This window comes from Ambystoma mexicanum, chromosome 5p (assembly GCF_040938575.1).
Source record: "Ambystoma mexicanum isolate Mex_15411 chromosome 5p, UKY_AmexF1_1, whole genome shotgun sequence".
NCBI classification, from domain to species: domain Eukaryota; kingdom Metazoa; phylum Chordata; class Amphibia; order Caudata; family Ambystomatidae; genus Ambystoma; species Ambystoma mexicanum.
Window position 1 is genome coordinate 463,835,436 of NC_090930.1, and position 18,462 is coordinate 463,853,897.

The 18,462-nt window shown below is 44.7% G+C and overlaps 1 protein-coding gene across 4 annotated transcripts in view; it reads right to left on the reverse strand.

The window, feature by feature from the left end:
• The window catches only part of PLS3 (plastin 3), a 612,346-nt gene that overhangs the window by 498,072 nt on the left and 95,812 nt on the right, over positions 1-18,462 (reverse strand). For 2 of the 4 annotated variants that reach the window (XM_069612872.1, XM_069612869.1), the window contains exon 2: positions 6,114-6,168. The exons of the other annotated variants lie outside the window; for them this stretch is intronic. The gene's annotated coding sequence lies outside the window, so the exon portion shown is untranslated. The remainder of the gene's footprint in view (positions 1-6,113; positions 6,169-18,462) is intronic. 4 annotated transcript variants of the gene reach the window in all.

Below are 18,462 nucleotides of genomic sequence, written 5' to 3' on the forward strand. Positions count from 1 at the left end.
CCGAGCAAGTTTCAACACCTCCCAACAGCCAATAAGAACAACATGACACTCCTCGCTGCCCGAACAAGAAAACTCCACCCTGGCAAAAGTTGCTCTTAAAAAGGATATTCGCATTTCTAGAATCACAAAATATTTAAAACTTAGACTGCTGATGCAAGCAGTACCTTTTTGAGCACAGCTGCATCTCAAAACGGTGCTGAAAAACAAAAAAAAAAAAATCCCAGAAAAACTGCTTCAGCATACGCCAAAACAATGGCCAGCGACAGGCCAAGACTTTGGGCCTCATTACGAGTCCAGCGGTAACCGTGCCGGAAATTGCGGGAGGTTACCGCCGGACTCGTATTATCATTCTGCCTCTGTGATTGCTGGAATCACTGGGGCATTACAACCCCGGGGACCCGGTAATTCCTGAGGCGCAATTCTGTTAATCCCCATTCCCATGGAGTCCCATAGGATTCCATGGGAATGGGGAAGTGGAAACACCGGCACCATGCTGTAATGGTGCCGGTGTTTCCATGTCCGCCTGCAGGCAGGTGGTGTTAAACCCGCCAGGTCAGACCTGGCGGAAGTGACACCTCCCACCTGCAGGACTCTTAATCAGCCGGTCCGGAAAGAACGGTGGTGGTGGATTGGTATACATGCATTTCACCGCAGTATTTCTCATCGCGTGTTTTTTCATCGCCGTTTTTATTTCGAAAAAAAAAACTCATCGTTTTTTTGGGGGGGGGTTAAAAAAATCAAATATATGGTTGTGGGTGTAAGGGAGTAAAAAAATAAAAAAGGGGGGCTTGGGGGTGGATAACCCCCCCCAAAAAAAAAACGCAGATGAAAAAACCCGCAATTAAAAATGCCACGGCGAAATAACAGAACCGGTGGATTTACCACCATTGTTCTTTCCGGACCAGCAGGGTCATAATGGCCAGGAACCTGTCGTACAGGCACGCCAGTATTTACAATTATTATAAACGGAAATGTTGCAAAGTCTTATGAATCACTCATATCTTTCAACATCAGCAAATTATAATGATTGCTTAAGTGTTTCAGGTGACCATCTTTATTGAAATCCAGACTTTGGCAGAGGCGTCGCACCATTTTATAGATGGATTAAGTTCAGATGGTCAAGCACAAACGTGAAGTGCCTTGTGTTTCTGGCAATACAAAAGGTCCAGCAAAAGTGGTCAGGAAACGAACACTGAAATTGGGGTGCACTCAATTAAAACCATCGCTAGTTTTAGCGACTACCTAAGCTGAAACTATTTCCTGGATTACTAGGGAAATGGGTGTGAGGAGAGACAGGTTGAAGGCGTTTGGTTTTCACCCACCGACTGGCCGCCAATGGCTTTGAGAATCCCCGACAGTTCCCACCCGCCCAAAACACGGTCTGCGGAGCGCTCTTTGAGCAAGGTCTATCACGTAGTTGGATCAAACTTTGTGCACTGTAGGGAATGCCAGTATAATTTCCAACCAGTTCTCAGCGTGAACAGCTCAATTGCAGCTGCATATAAGCTATTGGTGTAATAAACATGTCTTGACTAAGCATTCAGTCAGACACCGAGTAATAATACACAATATGGTCTCCTCGCATCTGTTCCTTGCACCAAATTCCTGCCAAAAACAAGCTGTCGTAGAGATAACAGTTTCGGCTTGTGAACAGGTATTGGATAGTAATTTGCCAGGCACTGAAATAAACCCATGTACTCTCAGCATTTTCCAGCCGTTGCAATGTTATGTCCAAGTAGTACCATGATGGCAGGGCCTGGCAAGTACAAGCCAAACCAGGACCAGTAACCCTTGTGAAGGAAGACGTCCTGCAACGCCAGGGCATGCGCTGCTACAACAGATTGTGTGGTTCAATGGAATAAATGTTGACTGCGGGAATGAAAATTAACAGACCTTTTACCAATAACGCTCAATTGACAATCTCAGTCACTGGCTAGGACAAGTCTGACTGAAATACCACGCACGCTCTCAAAAACTCTATGGCCCTCCAACCCATATGGTAAATATTGAGGCTGGCTGCCTTTGCTTTCTGGATCCTACTGAAGTATATAGGGGCAATAAACCGCAGCAGAAGCGAACGTGAGATTTCAAATTGCAAACGAACCGTTGCCACACCCTCTCCACAATAACACAAGGTGACTGCCCTAAAGGAGCACAAAATAACATGAGCATACAGGTGAACATGGAGTAAAAGGGCACACGCTTCCGGATTCTATTCAAAGTCGGAGCAGGGGGGTAAGAAGGGAAGTTTACAAATCTGGAAACCAGCAACGAGGTGCAAGTCATGAACCATCTCATCTAAATTGCCGATTCGGCTAGCATTATGAGGCTTTGAAAAAGCAACACGACTGGCCAATTCAGAAAATAATCGTATTTCTTTTCATGTTTTCCAGCCTAGAGAATACTATAAATAACTGTAGAACCCCGCCCCCCCACTCACAAGTAATTCTAAATAATCTCTCAGATAGGGAGACCATTAAACTTTCCCCGATTACTATAGCAACACTGGCCAGGAGAACAGGCCCAACTACACTTCGTGTTTATAACTAAATTGCTGCAAAAGAGAAGGGCTCCCCAGCTAGTCCCCCAACATTAATGCATTACATGGCAGTAAAACACCTGTTGGAGCCCCTCAAGTCAAATTACCCTCTCTAGAATAGCACCTCCTAGAGGTAATTCTGTGCACTACAGGAAGCCAAAATGCCTCCATGGCGGACAAGGATTTATGTGCACAAGACATTTGGGATTCAGGATTTATGTGCACAAGACATTTGGGATTCGTGCAACAGGCACAACTAAAACGCATTTGCCACGTGAAATTCGAACACCTAATCCTCCAGTTAATCCTCTGAAATTGGAACGAAATTGTTCGGTATGAGACTAATTTGCCAATGGATTGAATTGCGTAGAAGAGAATCGTATGTGAAACTGCCCTCAACCAGACAAAACATATGCGATGACCATATGCTTTCTTGGCAACAGAAATGTTAATCTCAACTAGGCCTAGTGGAGCTAAATCGGATTCAATGCCTGTGCACCCTGTTCCATCAAAGCACCGCATGACAATCGCTGGCAGGTTCTCTACTGGGAGCTTAATTCAAAGGTCATATGCATACATTTGCATGTCCCTTCTCAACCTGCAACTGGCTTGCATCATGAATTGTGTGCAGGCGAGGCATCGGTTACTCCTTGCTTTGTGAGGTTGGCAGGGGATTGAGGGATGCGGGGAAGGGGGGGTGGTCTTCAGTTGGGAAGGAGAGTGGTTCACTACATAGCCTTGGACAAGAACCCCCCCCCCGCACCTCTTTCAGGAAATCCTATCCATAACATCTGAAAGATTTCCAGCTGTCTCCAAGACCTGCTTGCCAACTGCGCCAGCTCAAATAGAAATTGGATAAACTTCTATTCTTCACAGTCGATTTTTTGAGTCAATTTGAATCAGTTGATGCTCCTTTAGCCGAGTCTGTGACCCTGCTCGAGAGACCTCCTCTACATTTAAAGGGTTTAAAAAATGATGCTTTGCCATTTACCAACATGTCTTCCCACTCAAATTATTTTCTTTTAAATTTCAAGCCGTCTCTCACTAGCACCAATCATGCTGAAATTAAAAGGATTGGCCCACATAGGAAGCACGTCATCCTAAAAAACTACCACGAATGCAACTTCCTCTAGCTCAGATCCTGATCCAAGTAGAATGAATTACATAAAGCTACAGACTATTTCCACATGTTCTACTGTGGTAGACGCCAACATGCTACCAGAAAAAAAAACTCTTATTACAAGGGCCCTTCCCAGAATGCTGATAGGTGGTAAAGGACATTTTCATCCCAGTTGCGCAATATGAACAGGAGACAGTCGATGCAGAGACCACCTTGCCTTCACCACAGTTTGCTAACAGAATGCATGGACACTCTGTGGAAGCTCAGGTAGAAGTCATTAAGCCTTCATTGACTTTTGCACTGCTACCAGGCCAAGGATTGACTCGCCACCTCCTCCCAAAGACCACATGTGTTCATCCTTCCAGAAATCTGAAGAAATAGGGCCATTAGAAATACCAATGGCAAGAGTGAAGTAGCCAACATTTCTCAAAATCCACCTGCGATGCAAAGGAATCAATCATATTGAAGCAAGAGCGCGTGGGGCCATCAGTCATACAATGACAGCAGTCAGCCCAAACCAGGAGTTTTAGTGGAAATAGAATATTGTTCAATAAGCAGAGAAATGAGGTGGGTGCATGTCAGAAAATATTAATCTCAATAGTCCTCATTTCGATATAAAGAAAATACCTACAACCTCCATAGCACATTAACTAGGCACATATTTATTTAGGTGTTAGGCAGAACGCTAGAAGTTCCCTGATATACAGTAGGGGGGTAGGATACAGAGGGGCACAGAGGAGGGGTACAGCTCTCCCAGGTAGCGTCTAGCAAGTCCAAGTTCTGTAAGCCAGCAAGCAAGATGGATCCAAGGACATGCTGAAATGAGGCTAGGCTTTAAATCAGTGGCTCTTAAAAGCAATATTCTGGGCTAGGCTGTTGGAGCTCTTCCGGTACTGCTAGAAAACCTAAGGCCCAAGAGGATGGCTAAGGCACTGGAGTACTGGGTCCTTCATTGGCTCTGCTTGGAGTCCACTATAAACCAGCCTATTGCCACTTGCCTCTGTTCGAGCTACAGAGCTTAACTGTCAACTGGGTGAACAACCACGAGGTAACATTGGCATGGAGACTAAAAGGTGTTTATGGGAACTCACTAGCAAGACTCTGGCTGCTACATAGGTCTAAACTTTAGCAATATAGCACAGAATGTCGGGACAGTCTGAGGTTGCGACAATGGAATTCATACAGATAAAAAATATATAATAGGAGTTGAAGAACCCAAAACTTATCTTAACCAAAGTCACCCTTTACAAACTCTCGTAAAGATAAAAGGATGAGAAAAAGCATCCATAATCGAAGCAAAGTTCTATCCGAAATTAGACAAAGACCACCGCTCTTTAAATGGCTGTTAAAATGCAACCTTTTGCTCTCCAGAATGTATGGACTACTACTACCATTAAGCTTTACAAACAGGGAATGGGGAAGGATCATGGGAGTCGTAGTCCAAAACATCTAGAGAGCTAAAGATTGCACATCCTTGATTCTAGGCAATGTTTTACCCTTTTAGTTTGGAGGAATTTTCACTCTGTTGAAATACTGTGAACGGTTTCCAGTCTTTACCACAAAATGGAAAAAGTGTGATAAAAAAAAACGGAAAAAATGTTGGTTAAAAACACGTGGCACTCTTGTGCGACAAGACTGTATTGAAGGAAAGAAAAATTCACTCCAAACCTCGGTGGACTATCTACTGTGTGCTCAAATGACCTAGCAAATGTAACCCACCTCGTAGACATAGGCTGCCACTGTACTAGGCTGGGAAACGGGGTCTACCCTACCATGTGAAGTACGGGACCTAGACCCTGTTTAAAACTAGATCTTCCAACACTATCCAGTAATTTTGAACCAGTCGCTCAACAATGTGCCACCACCACGGGTGTTTAGGACTCCAACTCCCATGATCCCTAGCCAGCATAGTCAATGGTGCAGATCAAGGGAGTTGTAGCCCAAAACATTTAGATGGCCACATAAGGAGTATATAGCTCAGATGATGCAACTTACTCAACTCCAGGCCTGCATGCAATGGACTGTTCTGCTATCACTCCCTACACATGCACAGCAAATCAGGCTTCAACAACATTCTTCTGCATCACTTACAGTTGAACAAGTCCCGCAAGACTAAAGCCTACAACCCAGAATAAAAAAACACGTCCAATACAGCCATTGCCTCATAACGGTCATGAAAGTGTCATTTTACCAACATGAGTTTTTTCGGAATAATTTGTTTCCCCTTATCCCCCTTTATATTTCGATTAGTTGTTCGATGTAATTGTTTTGGTTAAAAATTACATGGAAAAAACCCTGGGGATGAAACCACACGATACCTGAAATAGAATAGGCTTCATATGATCTAACCTGGTCATCACCTCCGGTGTCGGGGACGTCGAGCCGTCACAGTGTGTACAATGAGAAACAAAAAAGCGCATACATATAATGTGCAGACAGCCAATGGTTACATACCAATCAGATAAATTTGAAATCTAGGTATATGGCCGGAAGTCTTCACAACAGCAACCTAGAAGGAGAAGATGAATGAAGACATTAGTCAATGCATACTTTCTCAAACTTCAAAAGTGCCCGTGACAAATGCCAGATTCTCTTCAACACCCCAAGATCCTGTGAAAATCATGCAACATACTTCAGCAATATGACCCAAGGAGGGTAGTGGGGGGGCCCCCCATTACCAGTCGGGCAATGCCCACGTGGCCATAGTTTGAAGCCCGAGCGAAGCAAGGGCTTTAACAGAGCCCTGGGGGCATTCCCCAACTGGTTATTGCCCCCCTTCGAGGGTCATATTGCCATTTGTACCCCGGCACGTCTTCGAGAAAAGGCGATGTGACCGTCTCAACTCGTAAAAATAAACGCAAAAAGAATGGCCGCCAGGGATCGGGAGAAAGGACTATGCATAGTCCCTTCTCCCTTTCCATGGAAGCCATTGAAATCAATGTAAAAAAAAATAAACAAAATGCCCGCCATGGCGGTCAGTCGTGGAAGGAACCCCGGAGCCACGACAGTGAGAGGAAACTTGTCGGCCGGGTAATGCCCCGGTGAGTGCCAATGAGCTTGCTTGTAACAAGCTCATTGACCCTCGCCGGGAACTAATGCTCTTTCAAGGACTGAAATTAAAAAATTGTTCATTAACGAAACACTACCACTAGAAACCCCACTCTTATTCCATCACCCACCCACAAACGTTTTCTGTATTCCTTATTTTTTTTATGCACAAATGTTTCAAGTTCAGATGCTAGCAATTATGTCTCCACTTTCAAATTCCCTTGCTAAGCAACACGAAGTAGATATGTCGAGTAAAATTCATCTATGGGCTACACAAACGGGTCTAGTCCATATATTATTTAGCATGCCACATTTCAAGCCTAGTAGCAAGGGGACGCGTAACCACAGCTAATCCCCATGACCAACAAGGAGATTTTATGTACTATAAACAGGCTCGTTCATACACATGTAATTCCAAAAGGAGAGTGGTCATTACCCCCAGAAAGTGGAAAAGGCCATCGTTATTACTTGCCCCCACCATTTTGCCCTTTTGACTTTCTCCCTCATGAAAGGCAGAGGGTTGTTATAATAGTTTATAAACCCCATCCTAGCTGTGTACAGGCCTTTAATTCAGTCCCGACTCAAAACACCCTCGGACCGGGTCTACAAAGCTTAATTAAGCAATATAGACTGATGGGAGGCCTTACTAGCAGATAACGGCCTGCGGCCCAAGTTAGAAACCCAAAGCCATCGCCTTAATTAGAACACTGGTGCAGTTACCAGCCAGTAAAGCTCCCGTCCTCTCTGTATATAGCTCAGCAACGGCTCAAGAGGAGCTCACATTAACGCAATATTAACACCAATGAAGGGAACCTAGCAAGCACACTCATTAAATAAAAACATTTTTTTGTAAGCGACTTACATGCAGGACTATCAAGTAGCTGCCCTTTAAACCGAGTATTCTAAAATGCTGTTTGAAATACTGGTTGGGCACGTTCAAGAACATTTTGGGAAATTGGGCATAACAAAAAGTTAGGGATTTATAGATGGATTGCTCAAGACTGAGATCCAAGTGAAAGCTAAAGCAGTGGTACCAGCATATTTCTACACTTCAGGCATCACATTTTGCCAATGCGCTGTACATAAGTAAATGATTATTTGATTTTGAATCTTTATAACGCCTGTGTGACGACTTAACCATATAGCGGTGCAGCTGAAATTAGGAATTGACTAAAGCAGAGTATGAGCTAAAAACAATTTCGAAAGCAGGAGTGGTCACGTCACATGACGATAGTCCATCATTGGAACAGGTACATGTTTAGTGCTTTGCGGAATTGAAGAAGTGTCTCCAGGGCCCTAATCTCCCTTGAAATACTGTTCCACAGTTTTGGGCCAAAAGCAGCTAATCTTCTATTACCCCTTGACACACAGAAAATGAAGGAACACTCAGGAGCAGCTGATCTTTTGATCGTAAGCACCTTGAGAGTCGATAGCGGCTAATCCTGTCGCTCAAGTAGGATGGTGCTGATCAGTTTAAACATTTAAAGATAAGGCATGCCACCTTAAATTGAATACGCTTTTCCACTGCCAGCCATTGAAATGGGGATACATGAGCTAATTTACCCAGCCTGTAGACCAATCTAATGGCAGCATTCTGGCCTTTTTCCAGTCTATTAAGTTGTTTAGCTGGGATACCCATCAGCAAGCTGTTCTAATAATCCAGATGAGCATTCATTAAGGCCTCCACCACTGTTGCGTGATCTTCGTCTGGAATATAGGGCAAGACCTGCCGTAGTCATCTCAGTGAGTAGACAATTGCCTGTACCTTAGCTCCTACTTGGCCCTCGCTACCCAAATTGTCTTGCCAAATACATACCAGGTTTTTACCCTGGCGGCAAAACCTAACTACACCCAAAAGATTAGGAACTGAATTCTTTGAAGGCTGCGAGTACATGTCTGGGTACAAACAGTACAAGCTCCGTTTTGGACGCATTCATCCACTCACTAACATCTTCCAGGAAATGTTTAACCCTAGTGAATGTTTTCAAAATATCCAATTTTGATGAAGATCTGGGTGTCGTCAGCATATGAATGGTAATTCATCCCATGAGATCTCAAGATCTCCATCAAAGGTTGTAGGTACAAATTAAAGAGTAGTGGTGACAACCGACAACCCCTGCGGTACACCACATCCCATAATAGTGGGATCTGAGATGAAACCGCCAAGTTTAACATGTTGATGGTTAGTCAGGAACAATTCAAACCATTTAATGGCATGCTCTGAGACCCTGCCAACTGCCTTCGACCAATCAAGCAGGATATTATGGTTGACCGTATCAAAGGCTGCAGATAGGTCTAGCATCCCTAACAATGAGAGCTTGCCCCAGTCAGCGACCTCTAAAAGGTCATCCTGGATCACTAGCAAGGCAGTCTCTGTTCCAAACTTGGATCGAAAGCCCGATTGAAAGGGGTCTAGGAGTGACTCTTTTTCCACAAAGTCCTGAAGCTGGCACTTTCTCCAGGATTTTCCCCGGAAGTCCTGCAATTGGTTGATAGTTCTGGAGAACCATGGGATCCAGGTTAGGTATTTTTAATAAAAGATGTTTGATCTTGTGCCTCGGAGGCTATAAAATACAATTCTAAGATTTATTAATGAACTTGGTCAAAAATGGTGTAATTTCCTGGGCCATGAACTTTCCTGCATAAGCAGGGAGGGGAAATACAGTTATTTGTAGGTTTCAGAGCTTTAACTAGAGAAAATACATAGTTCTGTGATACCAGATGAAAATCGAAACAGAACGTCGTGTCTATCTCCGGCTGCACTATTCCCAATGGGGACTGAGCAGTCATCTGCCCTGCAGAGTTCTGAGTTGCATTCTGGGCTACGATATCCATCTTAATATGTTCAATTTTCTCCTCAAATAATTTGTTAAAAATGTTGGCCTGTGCCAGCGATGGTTTAATGGTGGAGACCTTACAAGTAGGTTGACAGACCTTAAATATAATAGATTTATCTTGATTGGTTGCTAGCTACCGCCATTTTTTGTGTAGGAAATCTATTAGCCTTAAAAATTGCTTTATTTAATAGCTGGTCAGAGCCATTCTTGCTCTGCCAGAAACTCTCTGGGTTTTTGGTCTCAACATTTCTGCCCGGTTATACTAACCAATTTACGCAGAGGTACTAGGGTTTTGGCTAAACCAAGTTTTTGAAAGCCTCTTCCCCTTAGGTTTCAGCGGTGCCATGTTGTAACACATGGCATCCAGGATCCTAGTCCCAACCGTGAGAAATTCCTCACTTGGTAAGGCAGTATATCTACAGAGGCTAATAATGAGATGGTACAATAAATGTCATGCTCGGAATACAAAACCGACAAAAAAAAAAATGAAGTGGAAAAAACCAATGCAAAAGGCAGCCGTTAAGAAAAATGAAAATGTCAATATAGCTGTACAATATACAATTCAAGCAAATTAAATGCATTTGTAGAGAGAAATTAAACAAACACACCAAGGTTGTGGGCTGGGGTGAGGGCACAGAGATGAAACAAAGTAGCCAAAAGAACGCAGGACACAGCAGAATAAATTATGCATAGTGGCAAGTCTTCAAGACTCGTACACAAAGCGTCCCAAATTCAAGCAGCTGAATATCATATGAGAAGTATCAAAAATGTGATGAGCTTGTTGGGTGTCCTGACCCACGTTTGGACTATTATGCTGCAACACTTGGTGCTGTGGGCTTAGGAAATCCAAGAGGGTGCAAAAGCCCACATTTGCGCCAGAATCCTGGAGAACCGCGCAGTCTTTGCGCACAACAAAATGGTCACCTGACCTGCCACCCACCAGTGTGAGCGTGAGGGGCCAGAAGCGCCATGAGCGAAATCAGTGCTAAGGAATATGGAGCTGTTCAAAATCTGTTGTTATTAATGTCAAAAATGGGTGCAATACTGGTGCTCACCACTACCAGAAAGCCGGTGTTTTAAAACCAGCAGACACTTGTGTAAAACTGAACAAATGAACCAAAGAAAGACTTACTAAGAGGTGGATACAATGTAAAACTATATTCTGAAATGACTTGAAAGAAGTAATTGTCTAATGTATGTATTGAAAATAGCTGTGGATGTCAGCAGCTTAAGTGAATTTGGGTTTAAAGCCACTAAAATCGAAATGTTTAGAATAAATGAGTGACCTACTTTTGAGTGTCACATAGTTTGCAATTGTTTAAATGTCATAGTTTTGAACTTAGAATCAGTGTTCTAGCTACATGTGTAAAAATTGCAAGTTTGGTTTGAATGTAGAAAACTGGGAACCAAAGTAACATTTAGCTGAAGCCTGGCTTAAAGAGATTGAATTCTGCCTGACAACTACCCCCGACAGGAGTTGAAACTTGATCAGCTGCTGTGTTCCCAGGCCTGGTTGCATTCTGCAGCCCCTGCCAAAAGGAGATGACACCTCTGATTGAATTAGGGGAGTGGCACCTCGGGACTGCAGGAAACTGAACAAAGCACTGTCTTGGGCTCAGGCAAATGTTATATGGGGGGGGCGGTCGTAAAATAGCTTCCTCTTGGGAGAAGTTGGAGAAGTGCATCTGTGAGCAAGCTGAGCTTGGGGGAAGTGGACGAACCAGAAATTCCACCATGTGCTTTGGAAAACCACACCCCTTTGGGACCGGAGCATAATTTTAAAAAGATGGATAATTCATAGTGCGGACTTGTAAAAATTATATAAATAATATCACCATTCTCGTGATTTTTCTGTGCACATTTTAAGAGGTGTCAGGACTCTGTGGTATGTTCTGGGGAGTAGTAGCGGAAAATAAGGTTGTTACTCCAAATGTATGCATGTTAAAAATCTGACACTCATCTGAAACCCATATCCCTTGTGCACATTTGTGTAAAATCTGGAAAAGTTTAGAGGTCGTTATCTGGATGAAAAGGGCAGAATTCTGTCAAAAGTGGACACGACATTTTACAAAGACAGGGATCGGATGGTTTGGGCGCTACCGAAAATATGTTAACTGGACATATAATATTAGAAAAATGGTACATAGATAAATGGGTATTTGGATCAGAAATAGATTTGTGTGCAATTTGACAAGGGGAGGATCCTCTGACCATAAACCTACCTCATCACTCTGACTCACTGTTCCCTTCTCAAATCAGGTCAAAGAGAAATCCTTGACCTATCAAATCGTGAGTGGGTTGGGCAAAGAAAGTTAGCATCCACACCCATTTTCAAAAGACATAAAAAGAGCCACTGGAACCCAGGCAGGGACATTCATTTTCCAACCTTCAACTGAATTCCTGCGCAGCACGCTGACTGAGAACTCCAGGATCCAGAACTTAACTCCAGAACTTAAAGCAGAGAGGCCTGGACCACCAGCTAAATCCTTTTTCAGCAGGCCTTCAGAATCCAGCAATCCAACCAAACTATTCTACAGCCGGGCGAGCTGTTGAATTCTTTGCCAAGAACTTTTGCCAGAACCGGTAGCAGACCCAGAAAGCAGTGCTGTATCCAGAGAGACCAGAAGTCCAGTCCTACCTGTTGTAACGCTCACCTGGCTCCCACGGAGGCGCTGGTCTAGTCTGGGTTGCTGTGGCCTCTTCAAGCGTGATGCGCAGAACTCGGACCACCGATTGAACAGGACCCCCAAATCTTGCTTGTCTGGCCCGTAGGAATATCCTTCTGCAGATGAGAAAGGGGGATTAACTGTCTGCAGAATAGTGTGCTTGCTTCCCCTTTTCCCCCCTTCGTTCTTCTCTGACTTCCTCCAAAACCCCCGGTTTAAGCTCACCTTATGGTTTGGAAGGATGAACTCTCCATCCTGCTTCTGGTGCAGGGGCGCCCGTTCGTCCAGTTACTTCACTGGTTATCAGAATGGCGCTGGCAAAATCCACTTGACTTTTCGGAGCTATACGCCGTAAGTATGAAGATTCAAAAGTTCAAGTGTGAGCCTCTTTTTATGTTGTCTTCCTAACCTGTGATCTGTCCTTTATTTCAGGTGCAGAACGAAGGCGATGCGTTGAAGGGTTAAATTGCCGATGGTAAAATCAGGCGAGTTAGTGATGAGGGCGACCCCTCTAAATGTCTTTATAATTCCCCAGTAATGTCTTTTGTCCTTTCCCCATAGGGGCCGGGGTGTGGTACCTGCCAAAGAACCGGCGCCGACCCGAAATGTGGAATGGTTCACCAAGAAAAGCCGGTAAGTATTATGGCTGAAAATTCGGCTTTCCTCCTGTGTTCCCCTCTGCTCACCTTTTGTCTCTTCTTCTCTCCCCTAGGTGCAGAGATGTGGCGACCGGTGCCGACAGCCGCGATGGAGCAGGGAGATGTCTCGAGGACAGGTGAGTGAAGCGCGGCGCTGCAGCGAGCAACGCAGTGCTTTTAAATGCAAGTCTCTCTTCAAGAATGCTGGCGTGAAGATTCCGGATGCAGGTAAGAAGTTTGAATTAGTTCTTGGTTTTCACCTTTCTCTTCTCTTCTTTCCTTACAGGTGTTCCAGGTTCGAGACGGGCGTGGCTGGAGTCCAGGTGCAGGAGCAGACACAGTGAGCGTTCAGCTGCTGGGATGCAGAACAACGCGAAGCACGTGTGGCTGTCCGGGTGTGGCTTAAATAGCCTTGGAAGAAGTCCCAGGTAAGTATTCTTCCACAGCCCATCCAAGTAACAAAATAGTCCCTTCAGTAAAATAGTCCCTCCTAAGCCTCATTTGGCTTGAGTCTTCATGCAGCATGGTCTGCATCAGGCGAGTATGCAGCATGGTCTGCATCAGGTAAGTGCACCAAACACTTTCCTTTATGAGCCTGGCGCCTATGGCGCCAGGACTGATGTCCAACATGAGCCTGGCGCCAAAGGCGCCAGGACAGAGTCCAAAGAGCCCCTATAAGGGGCCGCTGGGCTTTTACCCGGGGGCATGATGCCTGCTCCCGGGGGTGCTGGGCCTGGCCTGGTGCTCCGGGGGTAGGCATCATGACACCTGTTGACCAGATCCGTGACGAGGCCCATTCCTTCCAAAATTAGGAGCGAGTACCCAGCTAGAACTGTGCAAAACCAATCTCTTAGCTTAAATTAATCGGATTCAAAACATTTGAACTGGTCCAGAACTGCATCATAGAATCGTGTGTCCCTTCTCCGATTTTAAACCTGTAAAAGTGTCATTTTGCCGTTTTGAATCATGGTTTCATTTTGAGAACTACCTTCACGAAATCGTCCGTATCTCTTGAACCGTTTGTGCTAGAAGCGAGATTTAACTTTCATTATAAAGCTAAGATTCTAGGCTTTCCAGCGAACCAACTATTCATTATACTTTTTCCCGTAATCGCGCTCGACGCACTCGGAAAAAGTGCAGCGATTTGCGATTTGGCTCAAATTTCTTCACGTGTAAAAATAGCAGCTTCTTGCTTTCCTTTGCTGAAATTCGTTTGCAATCTGACAATCATTCATAGAGCATTGCTAAAGTGATCCTGAACTAATTTAAAGTAGCCATCACCCACCATGAATCTCTTATAGGGATTAAAATCATTTTTAGCATATTTTCCCTTCTTTGCATACCACCTTTAAAGTACTTTGCCTGTGTTTAAAATCATCTCCGTTTCTCTAAGCTTGCTAGGGAGGGAACTGAATTCATATTGTACTGTGATTATATTCCTGAAGACTGTGTGTGTTACTTCCATCTCCTTACATTGCATAGGGGGGGGGGGGGGTGAATTGTCAGAGAAAAAGTTATTCTCTTATCTTTTGCTGAAATCATATCAAGTTTATCCCTGTGTTTCTTCTTTTCCACCTTGCATTTCCTTGTACCATATAAAGCATTCTCAGCTACCTTATCCTCTATACTACTCCTAAGTTATTAAACCAGTGTGCTAGTATAAGATCATCCATTGTTGATCACTGTCATATGTCTTTATAAAAGTGTGATATATATCTATTGTTTAATTTTTCAAATAAACCTTCTCAATTTGCAAAACAAACCTACTTCTTGGCTCAGTGGGGTCAGGGGGATTCTCAAAGAGCGGCGTGATACAAGGGTTCATCATCCAGATTATAACTTGTCATAAAAATATAGAAATAAGGGCTTCCCTTGAGCAATCCCAGACAAGGCACTGACTTAGTGGGAATGCTTGATTAGAGTCATTAACAAACAAGGGGACACCATTAATAAAAAGCAATCAAAAAGAGCGTAATATCAATAATTGCTGCCGTCCTTAGAGTGGATCAGAAAAATGGGCACCAGACCAAGTGCACCATGTGTAAGCAGGACACCAAAGTCCGTGTCCCCTCCTGCACGGTCTTGCTACCTTGCTGCTTAATCTTCAGGGCCAGGATGCTTCACTCCCCTTCAGATCAAAGTGGCATAGCATGGCCACCTACACCCACCTCTCTGCTCAATCTTCAGAGATGGACCACAGCAAGACACTCCCATTCAAGGCAAAGCAGCTCAACTCCAGGACACAGCCATGACTGTGCCGCCACCATGAGTTCTGCTGCAGCCAAGCGGGAGACTCCACACCACGGACAAAAGGACTCCATTTCTCCACACTACCCACATAGCATTCGGTCACATAATTTAAGCTCTGCACCAATCCTGCAACTCCAAGTTCAAAATCCCACACGGATACCGAGTGCAGCGCGGCATCACGCCACCATAGCCTCAACAGATGCTACTGCAGTCCAACCATAGGCTCCTCCACCAAATGGGAGCACTGCAGCCTTTATTTAATTTGTAGGACTTGAGATGTCTGGGATCATAAAAACCAATGTGTGATGTTATAGTGATCAATAAAAGAATATTTTTTATCCATGTGACCTTTCCCAATGATGCAAAATAATCAAGTTAAAAGAAAAGTTGCTAGCCCTTTGAACAGGAACGGGTTGAAATATAGATCTTGTATATCCGACTCTTGGGGATGCAGCAGTGAAACGAAACGTGCACCAGACGTACGGACTCTGTGATGGGGTCAAGGTAGGAGCAATATACTACGTGAATAGCCACAAACTGTTCTTGTGGCAAGCTCCCGCCCTCTCTCAGCCTCTCTGGAATTCCACAGAGAAGAGGAACATACTTGCGAATGGGTCGAGTCTTGAGGACGCCGTTTCTGCTCGCATTCAACCCCACTGCATTCTACAGAAATCTAAACAATCCATTTCGCCAGGAAATTCGCGAATGCTAAGGGCACGTGATGGACAATGTGATAGCCAGCAGCAGATTCTTAAACTGGATGTTGTCTTGCGAGATCACAGCAATCAACAAAAAACATGGTTGTACAAGTCAGTGATGTTGCAGTAGTTTATCCGAAGACATTAACACCCATTACCCTCCTACTATGAAGCCACGCCAAACTATTATGGGACTCCTAATCAGCTGCTAAGCCATGGCAGCAGCGGGCTGCAGCATTCTTTGCAAGGATTTTTAAATGTCCTTTTTGGGTTGATGCAGGGAGAGCGAGTTGCAGGTTTGTCTTGTGTATAGTACCCTCATGCCTCCACACTGCAATATTGATCAATTTGTGGCAGCATAGTGGAGAAAAGGAACACACAAGGCCCATACCAACACAACATTGTAGCTGGGTAGCTTTTAACTACAGTGTACATTCCACCGAAGGGTTCAGAGTGTCAAAGTTAAGCTTTGCGCTTGTTGTCTAAACGAGATCACTCAAAACCCCTGAGTGTAATATATCTCCGTAATTGATAGAGCGCTATAATGCTACATAGATTGGTAGCTCCTGAAAGATTGGAACCCTCTCTAAACTTTCAGAAGACCACAGAGCAGAACAAGGACTGAGCTCCAGCACAGAAGCCAGACCATGGCCTAATCTTCATTCTATTCTCAATCTAATATTCTATCCTGTGGGGTCCCCCAGGGCTTCGCCTCGTCTCCTGCCTCATTTAACATCTTTATACAGCCTCTTGCTTTGCTCATCCACTCCCATGGCATCCGCCGCTACTCCTATGCCGAGGGCATGCAAATCATCGTCCGACTTGGCTCAACCACGCATGGAGTTTCAGCGTAGGGGTCGCTTCTCAGCGATGGACAGTTGGAGGAGCAGCAATTGGCTTAAGCTGAATGGAGAAAAGACAGAGCTACTGGTTGCTGACCCCTTCCTTGGCCCTCGCTCTAGCCTCGCCGTTACCTCCTCTTTGGTCATCTTCCTGATGGCCTTCCGAGCTCAGCACCTGTCCAACACCTGTCTCTGTGGTAAAAAACATCAACTTCAAGTTCTCTGTGTCTTAGTCCACTGAAGCACAGGGTCCTTTGCAAGGTTTTGCCCTTCCTAACCTTCCATCTTCACACCCCTGTGGTTGCCTGAGCCACATTGACTATTGCAATTCTTTTTTTCTTGCACAGCCACTGTATCTTTTCCACTGCCTGCAGTTACTTCAAAATGTTGCAGCTCACATCGCCACAGACACTCCCTATGGCTCGCACATCTCTCCTGTACTCTGCTCACTGTACTGGTTGCTAGTCCAAAGACGTGATGTTTAAATCCCTCTGCATTGTCCACTGGGCCTATTATGGCCAAGGTGCAGAGTATCTACAAGCAGTGCAGGGAATGGCCCGGAACCAGACGGAGAGGCGCTCTGGCAAAAAATGTCTTGCCGGAGCACAGCTACGTCCCCAATGTCCAGGGTTCACCACATGACTCACCCAGGTTCCAGCACACGACTCTCCCAGGTCCACCAGCAGACCGCTTTCAGAAGAGATGGCACGGCGCGCTACCTAGCCTTCTGAAAGCTGCCAAAGCCTCACATACAGTGTCCAAACTAGTACATATGTCCTGCAATTTACAAACATATCTGTATTAGGGTCAACATGGTAACCAATCAAAACAGAAGAGTTCATTATTCACTGAACAGGGCGTCTTACTGAATCGCTATAAGACCTGTATTATGTTCCCATAATGCTATTTGCTTTTATGCAAATCTCTAGGATTGGGTTCTACGAAGACATACTGTGTTGCTGCTTCCTGTTCCATGCTTTCGGCTCACTAGGATGGGCGGCCACTCTTTCAATCTCTGCGGCAAAGCTTTGGAATGCTCTTCCATTTTCTCCTCCAAGCCACAGCACTCAGTCGCTCTTTGAAAACCCACCTGTTCTAGGTATTAGCGGGCCAGGTTATATCTTTTAGCACCAAGATGCCTCTGGCGAACGCGTGCTTCATAAAATCATTTATCATAACCATTAGTGATTGCCTCACCCTCCACTCAGTTCTTCCTTTAGTATCCAAAGAAGCATAAGTAGGTCAGGCGCCTAGACCATCTCCAGTGGCCGCCCCCACTTCCACTGCTCTATACAGGCCTGTAAAAACAGGAGGTTACGGCTCAGCCTTGGAGTGGATGGCACTGCTCCCACTGATTCGATGCATATTTACTTGGAAAAGGAAACTGGGAGGAGACTCGTACATTAACGAGGAAAGTGATAGGGAGTCCCCTGAAGCCAGGTACTTTCCAGACGTTTCCTTTGAAACCAACATTAAAAAAATCTTAACATCCTTCCACCACCCATCTTTTTATTAAAGCTAGGAGAGAAGAGCCTTATTGCAGTGGGGAGGAATATTGTAGTCGTGTAGTCTATGCAGAATAAATGATTCCCTTCGTCACACTGTTGGTCCATGGGTACGGCGAATCGAGTAGAAAAAAAAAAACATAGGTAGGAGGGCAGAAATATTAGCGATCAAGAAGTCGCCATTTTCCCGGTTTGAAGTTTGAGTATCGTCTGAACTTGAGCTATGACTTGATCAGTTGGACTTCCCTGTAAAACATAGTAGTGTGAATGGCTAGTGACAAAGGGCTCTTGGCAAGTAAGAAGTGGTGTGCTGTGTGCA